Source organism: Aphelocoma coerulescens, chromosome 1 (assembly GCF_041296385.1).
Source record: "Aphelocoma coerulescens isolate FSJ_1873_10779 chromosome 1, UR_Acoe_1.0, whole genome shotgun sequence".
Taxonomy (NCBI): domain Eukaryota; kingdom Metazoa; phylum Chordata; class Aves; order Passeriformes; family Corvidae; genus Aphelocoma; species Aphelocoma coerulescens.
The window spans coordinates 103,910,323-103,923,921 of NC_091013.1; the positions used below are offsets into that span (position 1 = coordinate 103,910,323).

Genomic DNA, 13,599 nt, shown 5'->3' on the forward strand with positions numbered 1-13,599 from the left:
ATGAGTTTATAGCTATTCACCATTTGCAGTACAACCAGAACAGTATCTAAGCAGGAATTAGAGACAGCCTGGGATTGAATGATATAGGGTGGGTAAAACTTGTGTTATGGTGAATGCTTACTCAATTAAAAAAAAAAATTAGTGTAACACAAAAAAGTGTCCTCAGGATGTAGTTGGTTTCGCAGCACCAAGTATTGTGTATAGATTCAACTTTTGTTTGCACATCAGCAGGCACAGGGGCCATCTATTACAGAAAGGATACAGCTAAGTGGGGAGTTTCATTTGTAACATGATTTGGTAAGACCTGCAAAAATCAGGCAAGATGATACTAATTTATGCTGCAATTCTATCATTCATGCTGCCTCTTAAAAATGAGTTTATTTGCATACATACAGTATTCAATTGAAGGAAAAACATGGAACAAAATGTAAACAAAAGTAACACAACTATGGTTCATCTTGACAAAAAGGACTGCAACCTAAACAGCTTCCTGTGATACCACCCCAAAATGGATGAATTCCAAGGTCTGATAATAAATGTAACATACCCTTGGAGCCTTGCTCAGTGCCAAACTTTGTATCCCTTATGAGAAACAGTTGTGTGCTATAAGCACTCAAAACTTTGCTGACATTTAGTTTGATGGAATTAGTTTGCTTTCAATCAACTCAGGAATGTTCTGCTCTTAAATTAACTGCTAATGCTTAATGCAAACCTACTGCTACTACTTCTTCTTGATTTGAATGTCCTTCTCTTTCTCCACCAAAGTTGCCAGAAATTGGTGCAGATTTCTTTTGTTCAATTAAAAATGACATTAGGATTTTTTTATGTTCTTTGTACTCTAAAAACCTTGTTTTGTACTGTGGTGAAATGCTACAACTAATTAATGAACATAACCTGTTAACACTGTCTAAACTTTGCCTGATTTAACTTCTTCCTACACTTTGTCCTCTTGATTCTGGAGCATTCAATTCTAAATATTTTCAATAAATTACTTTTGCAGTATTTCTTTATAATTTTGGAAACTGGCCTCTGGCTATCAAATTTCCATTTCTGAAAATCCATACATTTTAGATGTCTTTATCTCTGATTTACTGTATCAGTAGCTTTTCTCTCTTTTTTTTTTTTCCTTTGGAAAGGGGGGTAAAGAGAGAGTAAAAGATAAACCCGCTATTTTGAGGGTGTGATATTTTTCTAAGTTGTTTATATTTGTGTAATTACTTGTAAGAAAATATTAATTGAAGTTATAGATCAGATTTGTCAGTTGACTTTCACTGCATCACCAACCTTATGTTTTCAGGAACAAGTCAGCACTTTAAGACAGATGATCCACAAGTAATTAAGGCAAATGATATCCCAAGCCAGAGATTTAGAGTGCTCAGTCACCATATTAAGAGTATTACTGGCTTTTAGACATTCAAAGTCCATCCGTGTTACTTTTCCTGCCACAGCACAGCCTTTTGTCACGGTTTACAAGAACCATGGTAAATTCATATTTATGCACAAATGCTTTCAACCGGCAATGATTGTACAGCACTGTAAGACACCAGTTCAAAAAAATGTTTTTTTAAGCAGCAGGAGGTTTAGCATCACCCCTGTGTTCAATTTTGATACAATTTGTTACCATACAACAGCTCTGGCATTTTAAAGAAATTCCTCACACAGATAATTTCTGGATCATTGTTTTCCACATCAATTTTAACAGCATCCACGGTTCACAAAACAGGTGATTTCCTTGAGATTGGGAAGAGGTACCTGCAAAATTACAAAGGAAAAAAGCTAGGTTGGAGCTATTTTTACCTTAAAACATGTATCTTGATTGCTTTCACAATCTGAAATCAATCCCTGGGATGTCTCCTTCTCTATGTCACATTACAGAATATGTTTCTTTTTGAAGAAGTCTTGAGATTTCTAGAGGACATTCCAGATGTGACTTACTCCTATGCCTGGGATGCATGGAGATCTTAAATACATTTCTGGGTAATGAATGAGCACATCTCCATGCTAAAAAAAATCCCAGTTCACAGTTCTGAAAGTGACAAGCTTTCAGGAGAGAGGCATTTCTTTAAAGCACCATTTTCTTGTGCAACATCCTGCTTGCAGTTTTTCTAGAAAAATGTTGAGTGAAACTGGATGCTTTTACATTTCACTGATTGACTGCTATCAGAAAAAAAGTTTTCAATTAACAGCTTATTGGCTGGCAAGCTTTTATCTTCTTGGTAGCACTTAGGTTAATGACAGGTTAATCTTCCTAAGACAGATCTGACACACCTCTTTTTCAGGAAATCAGAAAACCAATAAAACCCTTATCAGTTCACATGTGGCCACATAATGCCTCTCTACTACTTGCTGCTAATATGACCAGGCATGATTTTATCAGGCTAAATCAAGATTTCATGTAATCTTCAGCTGGAGTCAACAATAGGGAAAAACAAATAAACCAGAATGCAAACATTGTGCTCATACTCAATAAAGTTGCAGTGAAAGGAGGATAAATTAAATGCAAGGGGATAAATGTTTCCCAACCTTTTTGAGTGATCAATGTACATCCTGAAGCATGAAGACTAACAGCATCTATAAGTTTTTACCCCAGCCAGTTTAACTAAAAGCATTACTCATGCCATGCCTTATAATTTAGACTTGTATTAACATACAGCTTTATTTACTGCTCTCTGGCATTCTATTTCTTCTAGCACAACACAGAAATGTGGGGCAAGGTGAATTATAGGAGCTGTAATATCACATTATTTTCCCAATTGTATATACATTAGCGTTCTGATCCCTTTCTTTTAGGAATGAAATCTGTAGTGAGAGAGGCCTGGTCTCTATCCAAGACAAAGCCATTTGCTTAGTTCACACATACACCCTTCCCCTGCCTTTAATCGTTCAAGATGTATGTGTGGGTGGAGTTTTCAGCCATCTGAAATAAAAGCACTTCTATCTTTTTGACACTTGAGGGAATGTGAGAACAATCTAATTGAAGAAAAGTTAATTTTTTGTTCTGAATAAAAAAAGGCAGCAAAGTACAATGAGCTGTCTCTAAAATGGTTTGGGAGCTATTCTAATGGAAAAACATAAATATAATCAAACCTTCACAGATGCAATCCAGTCAGTCCTCTTGTCAAAAGCATGACCTGCAGTAGTGTAAGAGGTTATTGCCAAATCTAAGAAGCTTTAATCCTGAGTTGATCCAATCACCATAATAAAATTACCATTGCAGAAGATGAACTTCATCATTTGTGTGCTAAAAGATGAGTGGAAATATTTGTGTTTCAGCAAACGAATGGCCTTTTCCAAAGCACTTGCTAACTATACTCTATAAGCCATACAGGTGCTCCTGAATCTGGTATTTCATGCAGCCTTTGTCAACAGCAGTAAGAAAAGTAAACGTCTCGCTCTCAACTATGAACTGGTTTCAAAATGAAGTTGTTAAAACATGTAGCCAGTATCTATAATTACAAGAAAACTCTTCACTGAGAAATGAGATACAGTAACATTTAATCACCATATTTACAATTTTAAGATCAGTATGCAGGGTAAAGGTCCTAGGAGACCAATTTTTTAATAGACACCAAATTCTGCATGCTTGAAGGAAAAATATTAATGGCTCCCTGAATGACCACTATGACAATTGTGTTTTGATGTGCAGCAAATGTGAGTGAAACAATAGAGAGTTACATGAAAATAGGTGTGTAACAACAGCAAAAGGAGTACACACCTCTTTCTGGGAGACTTGGATATTTTTCCAGGGAAGTTAATGTCCATTGCAGTGCTAAGGAATGCCACAATTTATACATTAAAACCTAACCAAACCAGGTCAACATTAAATGTGTTAATTCTTCCTGTAATGCCAAATACCACTTACAGAATACAGAAGTTTCTGCAACTGCACCTTAGGCTGCTCTTTGTTTGATCTGATTTTTTGGTCTTCCCTATGTGGTATTTAACAGAACAGATTTTTTAAAATTTTTATTTTACTGTAGTTCCTCTTCCGTGTGCCTCCGTGTGTCAAATGACAAAGGGAAAAACTTGTGTTTCAGTGACACTCTGGCCTGTGTACACAAATGGTCTCCTGGGAAAAATCAGTGGTTCTTTAATTATATAAAAAATACCGCAGAATTTGAAATGAGGTTTCTCATGTTCTTGAAAAGGAAAGCACAAAAGCATTTACTATACACACTCAAACAGCATTTTAAGCCCAGGGTTTGTTTTGTTTGTGCAACAACCCTTTTAAAAATACTGAGAACAATTTCTCCTTCCAGAAACTTACTCTTCAATGAGTCTAAAACAAGCAAGATTCAGTACATGGGGCCTCCTTACATCAGCCCCCGCTTTGTCACAAATGCCTTTTGGAGGTTTGCCTTGCCTTAATCTCTCGGTGTTTAGTGCACGGAGCTTTAGTGAAGCTACCATGGTGGCCCAGCACCTTGAGAGCATCACAAAACCCAGCTCAGTGGCAGCCCAGGAGACAGCTGTGGTGTGCAGACCTGTGTGACTCTCACCTGCATGCCTCTTCCACAAGGTGCATGTGTCAGCCATCGAGCAGGGCTCACAAAGAAAGAATAAATATTTTACTTCTAATTAGGTCTGGCAAATCAGTTTTGACAGCATTTGCACAATCTTCACTGTTTGAAACTGCTTGGTTACAAAAGAAACACTTTGCCAGTGCAGAGCTAAAGGTAAGGTGGGGAATGAGGGACTGTAATACTGTATCTCAGGAGCAAGGGGATGATCCCCACGGCTCAAAAAGAAAAGACAATATGCTCATCATCCAGGTGATCTGGTTTTCTTTGGAGATGGAAAGTCTTTATCCTGACTACAGCACCTTTTAGAGCCCACTTTTTGCACGTGGCCCTTTTCCCCTTACATTTCTGGGCAGAGAAATGATAGAATTGATCCCTCAAGTAAAATTTGTTTGGTGCTTGCTTTCGTGACCATTCATGTACTCCTCAGAGAAAGGAAGAGGCCAGCTGTGCTGAGATCTGCACCACTTCTGCTTGGTTAGTCTACTTAAGAGTTATCCATGTTTGATTTTACAGAGTAACTCATGAATAAGTGCAAAGTTTGACTTTTTCTAGTTCCCTGCTAACACTAAATGGGTTTCCAACCAGGTAGACAGCCCCTGTGAGACACAGCATGACTTTTTCTGGGGACGAGTTTCTATTTTGCACAACGTAAAGCCAAAAGCCAACTGTGTGCATGGAGTATTTTAATTTTTATTCTAGCACTGTTTCGTTAGTATTTGTCAGAAAGCATGAAACCAAAGAAAGACATTTGTTCATGGGGCTGTGCTGCCTCCAGAATGAAGACCTAGCTGTTTGTGGCCCTAGTGAAAAGCCCTCTAGGAAAAAGGTGCATGAAATGTAGGCACTTAATTATGTACGCCTGTCGTTAAATAGTAAAGACTTGCTGAATGACTGTTCAAAAGGTTAGCAAGTGACATTTTAAGTTAATGCTCAGATTCAGCATGCCCCCTGATGTAGCAGCACAAAGAAACAACTACAGAAATAAGCTGCAACCCTTTCCAAATGTCTAACTACCCTTAAAAAAAAAGGTCACTTCAGCTGTGGACACCTGCTTTCTCAGAGATAATTCACCCTGGGCCTGTTCTGGTGACATCAAACCACCTTTCCCATGCAGGGCAAACATACAGACTGCAGGCATACAATTTCCTGGGCATTACCACCTGAACTCTGTATTTTCTGTTTTTAGGAAACTTAGGAAATGAGAATACGAAATGTCCCTTCACTTTTTCTTCTCAAAGGTCTTGAGGTTGGCCGTCAACTAAACTCTCCAGAAGACTGGAGGATGAGCAGAATGAAAATTTATCAAATAAAAATACTTATCAAAAATGGGAATAGGAATATGTTTTAACATGAGCAGTTTGAATGGTAAATTTTCATAGATCCCACTAGTCCAACACTAAATTATATCTCACCTTGGGATTCCTTAAGAGCTATTTTGCATACATTTTCCACACATAGAAAACACATTATGCGCACAAGTTATTTCTGTAATATTCTTTGCACGAAGAAGACTGGCTTTGTAAGAGTGGTCACTCAGCATAAAATTATATTTGGACTTTCTTGATGGAACAAATGCATGTATCAATTTTGTAAGTGTGAGGCCAAAATACTACAGGTAAATTTGTGATCAGGTTCAGCCCAAGGGCCCTTCTCACCACCTAGTCTGTTCCCAGAAGTGCTATAAGAAAATTCTAAAGGGAGAACAGGAACATATTACCATATGTAACATTGCTGTAACAGCTTTCAGCTACTTTCAGCTGAAATTTTTTACGTGAAATTTCTGTCCATTTAAAAAAAAAAATAGCTAAAGTATGTTTATACATGAAAACAAACACAAATTCTCAAAAATGTGAATGCATTTATACTTCCTTTTTGGGAAAAAAGTTAGTATCACTTAAACTATGTTCTACAATGGCTATTGTCTCTTTTTTATCTTTTTCTTTCCTAAGAATAAAGGTTTGCACTGCATTTTGAAAAGTATATATTATGCATCACTTTTCTGCATTGTGCTATCACTACATTTTAGGAATTCATTTACTATTATTTGATAAGTGACTTAATTCCAAGAAGCATGCAATAAAGAGCTTAACCCCTCTTCACTTGAAAATCCTCAAAAGGTTTTGTTGTTCAAGAGAGAATTTAGAAAAAATGGACTCTAGCAAAAGCAATGATTCTTTACTTGAAAAGGCTGTGTGTCTTGGGGTGACTTTATGATGTGTATCCCACATCACTGCCCTATGCCCAGAAATTAATTTTTGTGCCTTTCTATGCCTTTAAACTGAGCCTGAGAGGGGGGAGGAAAAACTGAGCAAAACTTTTTCAAAGCAGTTTGCAGCTTGTTCAAGGTCACACAGAGATAGAGACATTTTTTTCAACTGCAGCAGGAGAGCGAGATGGAAGGGAAGCACCCGGCTTGCTTTTCTTTCCAGCCAGCTTTTGGCAGCTTTTTTTCCCCAGCTCCTTTTCCTCTGGAGAGTTGAACTTTTGTTTTCCTGGGATTTAATTTTTTTTTTTTCTTTTCTCTGCTGGACAGTTTCAACATCAGAATACATTGGGAGGACTTTCCACCGAGGCCTTGGCCCTGGAGGTGGGCCCACCACCCTGTCCCAACTCCAAGGAGGGGGAGAGAGAGAGACTATGGAGGGACTATGAAATTTTCCCAGGTTTCTCTCAGCAGCGCAAGAGGTTTTATTATTTAGCATCATAATCCCTTTTCCTGTGTGTTTGTTAAATAAATAGTTTTTATCTCTTTCACTTTCCTTCGAGGAAAATTTATTTTTTTCCGAACCTGGGGCAGGGGGTGGTTGTAGCCTGCCTTCTCTCAGAGGATATATTTCTAGATTTGACCAAACTGGAACACTGTGGTATAAAGAGGTAGTATAAAGCCACCATAACAAAATGCACACATTTGTCAAAATTCCTTTGGATCCATGCACAGCTGAAGTGTTATTCCTTATTCCTTTGTACAGTGGAGAAACCATTTATCTTAACTGCAAGGGTCCTTTGAAGGTATTACCACCAAGATAAAGGGAAATTCAGAAGATGTAGTTATATTTAGATTTTTCAAGAGCAATTGGCAAGGGATTTCAATCAAAGAAGGTACAATAGAATATGGAATAAAAGAGCTGTCCAAAGAACAAAAAGAAAAGCTTCATAGAAAGAAGCTTTCAGTTCAGCAGAGGTGGCTCCAATACCTGCACCTTTTCTACCCTCTGGAGAGGCAGTTCTAGGAGCTAGAGACTGCCCTCAGACTGAAAAGCCAATAGTTTATATAGTTTAGATAAATGTGAGAGGTACTAAGAAAAAAATATTCAGTATGGCAGTAACACAAGTGTATCAAGTTAAATTTTAAAGTAAAGTTTCTGCACTTGTATGATAGCTGGTTCATGGTGACTCATGAAACCTTTATTTGCTTCATTTATGGACCATCAGTGCATTCCTATATTCTACATGCTCTAAACTCCTAACTTTACTAAATCCTTTTTTCATAATTCTTTTGGGAGAGCTAACAACTTGGCATAAATGAAGCAGGATTGAGTAAGAGCTGCAAACATTGGGCTAAATAGAATGTAGAGATTATGCTACCAGGCAATTAAATACCAAGATACAGAAGATATGCACAACAAAACCAAAGTAATCAATGCTGGAATAGACAAACTTCAGAACAAAAAAGAAGACTAGATGAAGACAAAAGTAATCTGTTGGTTAACTTGGTGAGAAGCAACAATCCCGAAAGAAATTTTAAGGAAATAGTACTAAGAACAGAAGAGGTGTGCATTTGGTAAACTGAAGGAGAAATTCTGAAATACAAATAATTTGACTTGTAACTTAATTTATTGGTAATTTCTGATCAATGTATCAACCATATAGGGAGATGTAATTTGTTCTAGAGAAGAAAGAAATATAAATAAAAACTTTGATATTGAGGAACTTGTTTGTAAACCCCTTAAGAGCAGAAAAATGATCAAATATATAGGTGAGCTGAAGGATAAAAGAGAAGAGTATTACCAGCCTTGCAAAGAACATCACAAGAGCTGGAGTCAATGCGCTTTCCTGTAGCTGGAGTGATTTCAGCTTTTCTATTAAAAACAGATTCAAAAATAATCAATACAACTACTGACCATTCTTATGTGAGCATGTTTCTGGCTGACAACTTTTGCAAGACTTGAGATGTGTCCAAGCATCTGATTCTTATATAAACTGTGGTCAGAAATCCTTAAGAAACCAAACAGATTTTGCCCAGAGTGCAGTGGTGAAACCCTAAACAAAACTAACTTCCCTGAAATGAAGTGACTTGAATGGAAAATCTGAAGAAGCAACAGGTAGATAGATGTCACTATGGAGATAAAAAACACATGGGCTATGAGACTGAGGACAGGCAAAAAGGGATAATTCAAAAATTTAGGCTAGCCAAAGATGCAGTTAACAGTGAAGCAGAGAGAAGCGTCCATGATGTAGAAGGAAAGCCTGATCTTCTGAAGTGATGCATAATGGAGTGAGTGAAGTTGGGAAAGAAAACGAGAGTGAGGAGATACCAAACCATACCCTGCAGAACATCTGCAAGTCATGAGTAATGGCAGAATGGTGCACTCTTTAATTCCCACTTTACCAATGAGCAGGAAAGAAAGCAAACATTTAAGAAACAGTGTGCAAAATCCATCTTCTTCAACTACACATGTTCAAAGAGATAAAAGCACAAATGGGTCCCAGCAATGGAATAAGGCTCTTGAAAAGAGAGCGCTTACTGCTCTGGAAAGAGAAGTCCCACTTTCTGAAGGAAGCTCCAATAGCTGTCCCTCTGTCACAGACCAGGCTGCGGTGCTGAGACCCAGGCTCTGGAGGTGCAGCCCTGTTCAGCTAAAGAGCAGGTGGTGCCAAGGCACAAACACTGCAGCTCCAGCTGCTGCATGGGGCAGAAGGGTTTGTGTGACACTGCACAGCTGTGAGCAGACAGTGCAATGGACACAGGAGAACTGATTTCATATGGATTAACTAAATCAGCTTCATATATGCTTGTGAGGAGGTAAAGACAAATAAAATATGAAATAATTTCCTGTCCTTTTATCGCTACCTAGCAATGGGTAGAAATTACCTGAGGTGCTGTGTCTTCATTGTCTTCATCTTTGATTATTAATACCAACTCTGTCAAGCATCTTCTTGGAAAATAGCGGAATAGTTTGAAACAGAGCATAATGTGACAGAAAGATGGAATGAGGTAGTCTAAAAACGAACATGCTAAGTAATTTTTAGAACTATGCAACCACTGCATATCTAGTCGATAAGGAAAATTTCAACTGTTAAGACAGCAATTAGACATTAAATATATTTAAGGAAAGTCTTATGATCTCTTTTTCCCTCAAGAAAAGACAGATCCAGAAATCAGGATTAAAAAGAATGCATCACAAAATGATAATTTGACCAAACAGTAATTTTCTGTTCCCTAAATACGGCAGAAACAAGCAGATGTCCTTGTTCACACTATTAGAAGTTTGTTGATGAGAACAAGAACTTTGTCATCTGAAGAAGCACTAAGCTGTACAGTTTTGTGATGCAAATTCCTGTGAACAGCAGATGTTTATTTACCCCTTGCCCCTTCATCTAATGCAACAGTTCTTAATGGAAGAATTCTCCTTGGAAACTAAATGCTGGGCTTAGGCTCAAGATCCTGAAAGACATACTTGCATTTGAACTTTTTTTTGACCACTCCTTCCACAGACTAAGGAAGACAATTCCGTAACAGCATTTAGGAAATGGCTTGGCTGTAAACTACTAATATATCCTATTCCTTAAAACCTAAATTCCCTAAACTTATTTTTACTTTAAAGCAAACATTGACTTCTATATTTCAGGTTTAGGAAGAAGAAGGTCTATGTCTTTCAAACTGGTCAACATCTGTTTCATTCATAGCAAACTTGGTGTTTGGCAATAATTTCAGATGTTATTAGCATCTGCATTGCATTTGGATAAGAGGTTACAGCAGCTGATTGCACGTTCCCAATGCCTATATGAAAACTCCCAAGTTAAGACAAATTTCAAAAAATATTCATACATCAAATGTAGTATCATTGTTTCAATGCTTGTACAATCAGAATATTTTTTGTGGATGGATTTAGAAACTTTTTGTAATTTTTTAAAAATTTTATTTTAATAAAAGGTGTGTTCAAACAAATAACCTTTAACTAGGCAATGGTAACCCCATAGTTGCCATGGTACAAGTACCATGTGGCCCACAATCCCTTTAACCATGCTGCTTTTTTATCTTTTCTTCCCAGGAGATAGGGAGGGAAGGGAGCCCAGAAAACAAACAAAAGAAATTCTGGTGCTCAGTTCTCAAATATGGACTGCGTTCAGCAGAATTTTTCAAAGACAAACCACAGATGAGTCGAAAGCTGGATAATCTTCAAGTAACAGCTCACCTGGGACTGCAGATTTTCCAGTTGCTTTTGATGTATCTCAATTGACTCTCTTAAGATGATTCTTTTTGTCATTTGACAAATGTAGTAGTTTCTTCAAAGTGCTCAGAGGAATAGAGTGTAAGCACCCCAGTCTATCACACCTACAGGATAGAGCCAATCAATACATGAGAAAGAAGCAGTAAGAGAAGAATATTATGTGCTATCATTATCTCGCATTACCTGGCAAGAAGTTATCTTTAATGATTTAAAGCACAGCACTGTTCTCACACGGTATTGTTCTCCAGAGTGACTGGAAGAAAGGCTTTGTTTTATACAATAGATCCTTCTCTGAATGCACTCCACATCATTCCTGTTAACATCAAATGATAAAACAGGCATTTTTAATTTTAGCTGTCGGCTCTAGGAAGCATACGCTTCTCAGAGACAGGCACTGCATGCACAGTACCACTGGTTACTAGATCTGCAAGAAAGGCTTGTTGTTAATTGCACTGAAGGCAGGCAAAGGTCACTTTTTTGTAAAGATGGTGCTAAAATTATACAGCCAGAATAGAGCACTGATGTGAAGAGACTGGTTCAGCATCACAGGGGCAACAGCTTTTCCATGTCACTTAGTTTCTTTTAGTAGAGCAACCAGAAGCAAGGTTTCATTTGAAATTTTGTTTGCAAAGTTAATTTTCAGACTAGAACTACACCATGCATACAGGTCTCCATCATGACTTTGTACCCTCTGCCCAAAGAAAAGTGTCCCCAACTCTCTCCATGGACAAAAAACGGGGATGTATGTCTCCTCCACTTCCCACACAGAACAGTTTTTGATAAGATCGCACAAAGCTGCCTGGTTTTCAGTCACATATCCATTTACTCTCAGCAGAATGAGGCCCTGGGAACTGAAACTATGAACATGAGAGAAAGCATTGGGTGACTCAAATGTTTAAGTTCACTGTTAGGCTGGGTCCAACAGCAGCCATCAATATTTGGTGTATGTTTGCCAAGATGGAACAAAACCACACCCTATTATTAGGTCATGAGACTGAACTCATCTGAGGGAATTTGCTGTCAGCTGTGGCTTGTCAAAAGATGCTGTGTATTTTACTCTCTATAGCTACGTATAACAGTATATTTATGCAGTAACAGAGCAAATCAGAAACACAAAAGGTCATTCAGCATTCAGCTTCCACACATGCTTTTACTGGGTGTTGATTTATTACTGTAGCAACACTGAAGGTAACCAATGGAGAAACAGCTATGTCAAAAGGACTCAAGTGATGAATTAGAAGATTCATTTCCTCCAAAGCCTTGGGGATTTTTGCACAAGTCCTTAGAACATCTGCCTTCTACACTAGAGGCATATGTTTGAACTCTCCATGTAAGACATTAATCTGGGGGCAACCAGAGAGAGCAAACCAAAGCAGTTACCAAATTATTGTAAACGTGGGAGCTAATATCTAACCCTGTGCCCCATTGTTTTATTTCTTTCGAATAACATGCTTAACTGCATCCTTCATGACCAATCATTTCTTGGACTTTGTATTAATTTAACACATCAAGATGAATGTAAGCAAACAGCTTACATTCAAAGCTCCAGAGTACCCATCAGAGAGGAGCCTACTTTTCATTTTCCTTGACCTACTACCACATCCCACAATGGGTAACATTTAGGGTGGATGAAGTGCCATGACTTGAAGTGTGAGAGATGATGGCCCATCCAGGAGTAGGAATGACTGAAACCTGCTGTCAGCCTTCTCATTAAAAAGTCAGGAACTAGGACCACAAATCCTTCGAGGAGAGAAAATATGGTACCATAGAAATGACATGACATATAAAAAACTAGCGAAGTAGTTCCAAAATGTTTCCAAGAGTGATGTCCCTAACAGGAACCACATTACTAAAGAAGATAACATATATAATTCCATAGCTGGTGCAGTGTAGCCCTGGTGCCCAGTACATACTGTATTGCCATGCTAGCCGCACTATTGAGTTTGCAAGGCCTCAGGACAGCAGCTTTTCAAGTTTACTTTGTCTCAACTTCTCTTGACCTGCCTGCAATTTCCCAGCTTAGCTATAATAGAATTTCTTCTAATGACCATGTGGTGATGCTGAATTTGCTTTATTTTTTCTTATCTTAGTATGGTACAATAGTTTTATCCTGATATTCTCTGTAAAAGACATGGCACGATAGCAGAGACCTTGGAAAGCAGGGACACAAGAGCTGGTCTAGAGAAGTGCAAGCATGGCATGGTAAGAGATGGGACAGTCTCACACAGGAGCCCCAGCACTATACACAGCTCACCAGTGCTCAGCTGGAGAAATGCAGACCGAGAGCTGAGCAAAACCTCATGCAGAGGCACAAAGAGAATGGAGAACAAACATGCAGCTTGTTGGAGTAGTGGAGGGTGTTCGGGTGGAGGGGAGTTCACTGCTTTTTCCTTGGAGGGTCTCTGGCAAGAGTTCACTTCAGGTGCAGCCATATAGCATGCTAGCAAGCTTCTCCCTTTCCCCTGCGTAGCTGTTCAGGCGCTGATATCGCACACACACACTCTCAGGCCAGATACCTCAATATTACCAAGGACAAAGAGTCAGGAGGGCTCTCCGCGTGGTAAATTCCACGGTCGAGGTTTACTCCATCCTCAGCAGAGGAAGCCAGAGACGAAGACGAAGCA

General features: G+C 38.5%; 1 long non-coding RNA gene across 1 annotated transcript; it reads right to left on the reverse strand.

Annotated features, from left to right (window-relative positions):
- Nucleotides 1–315: 315 nt before the first annotated feature.
- Nucleotides 316–13,599, reverse strand: LOC138113797 (uncharacterized). The gene is made up of 3 exons (XR_011152332.1): nucleotides 13,230–13,599; nucleotides 10,940–11,079; nucleotides 316–1,752 (listed from the first exon to the last, which is right to left on the reverse strand). It is a non-coding gene; the product is annotated as an uncharacterized lncRNA (long non-coding RNA).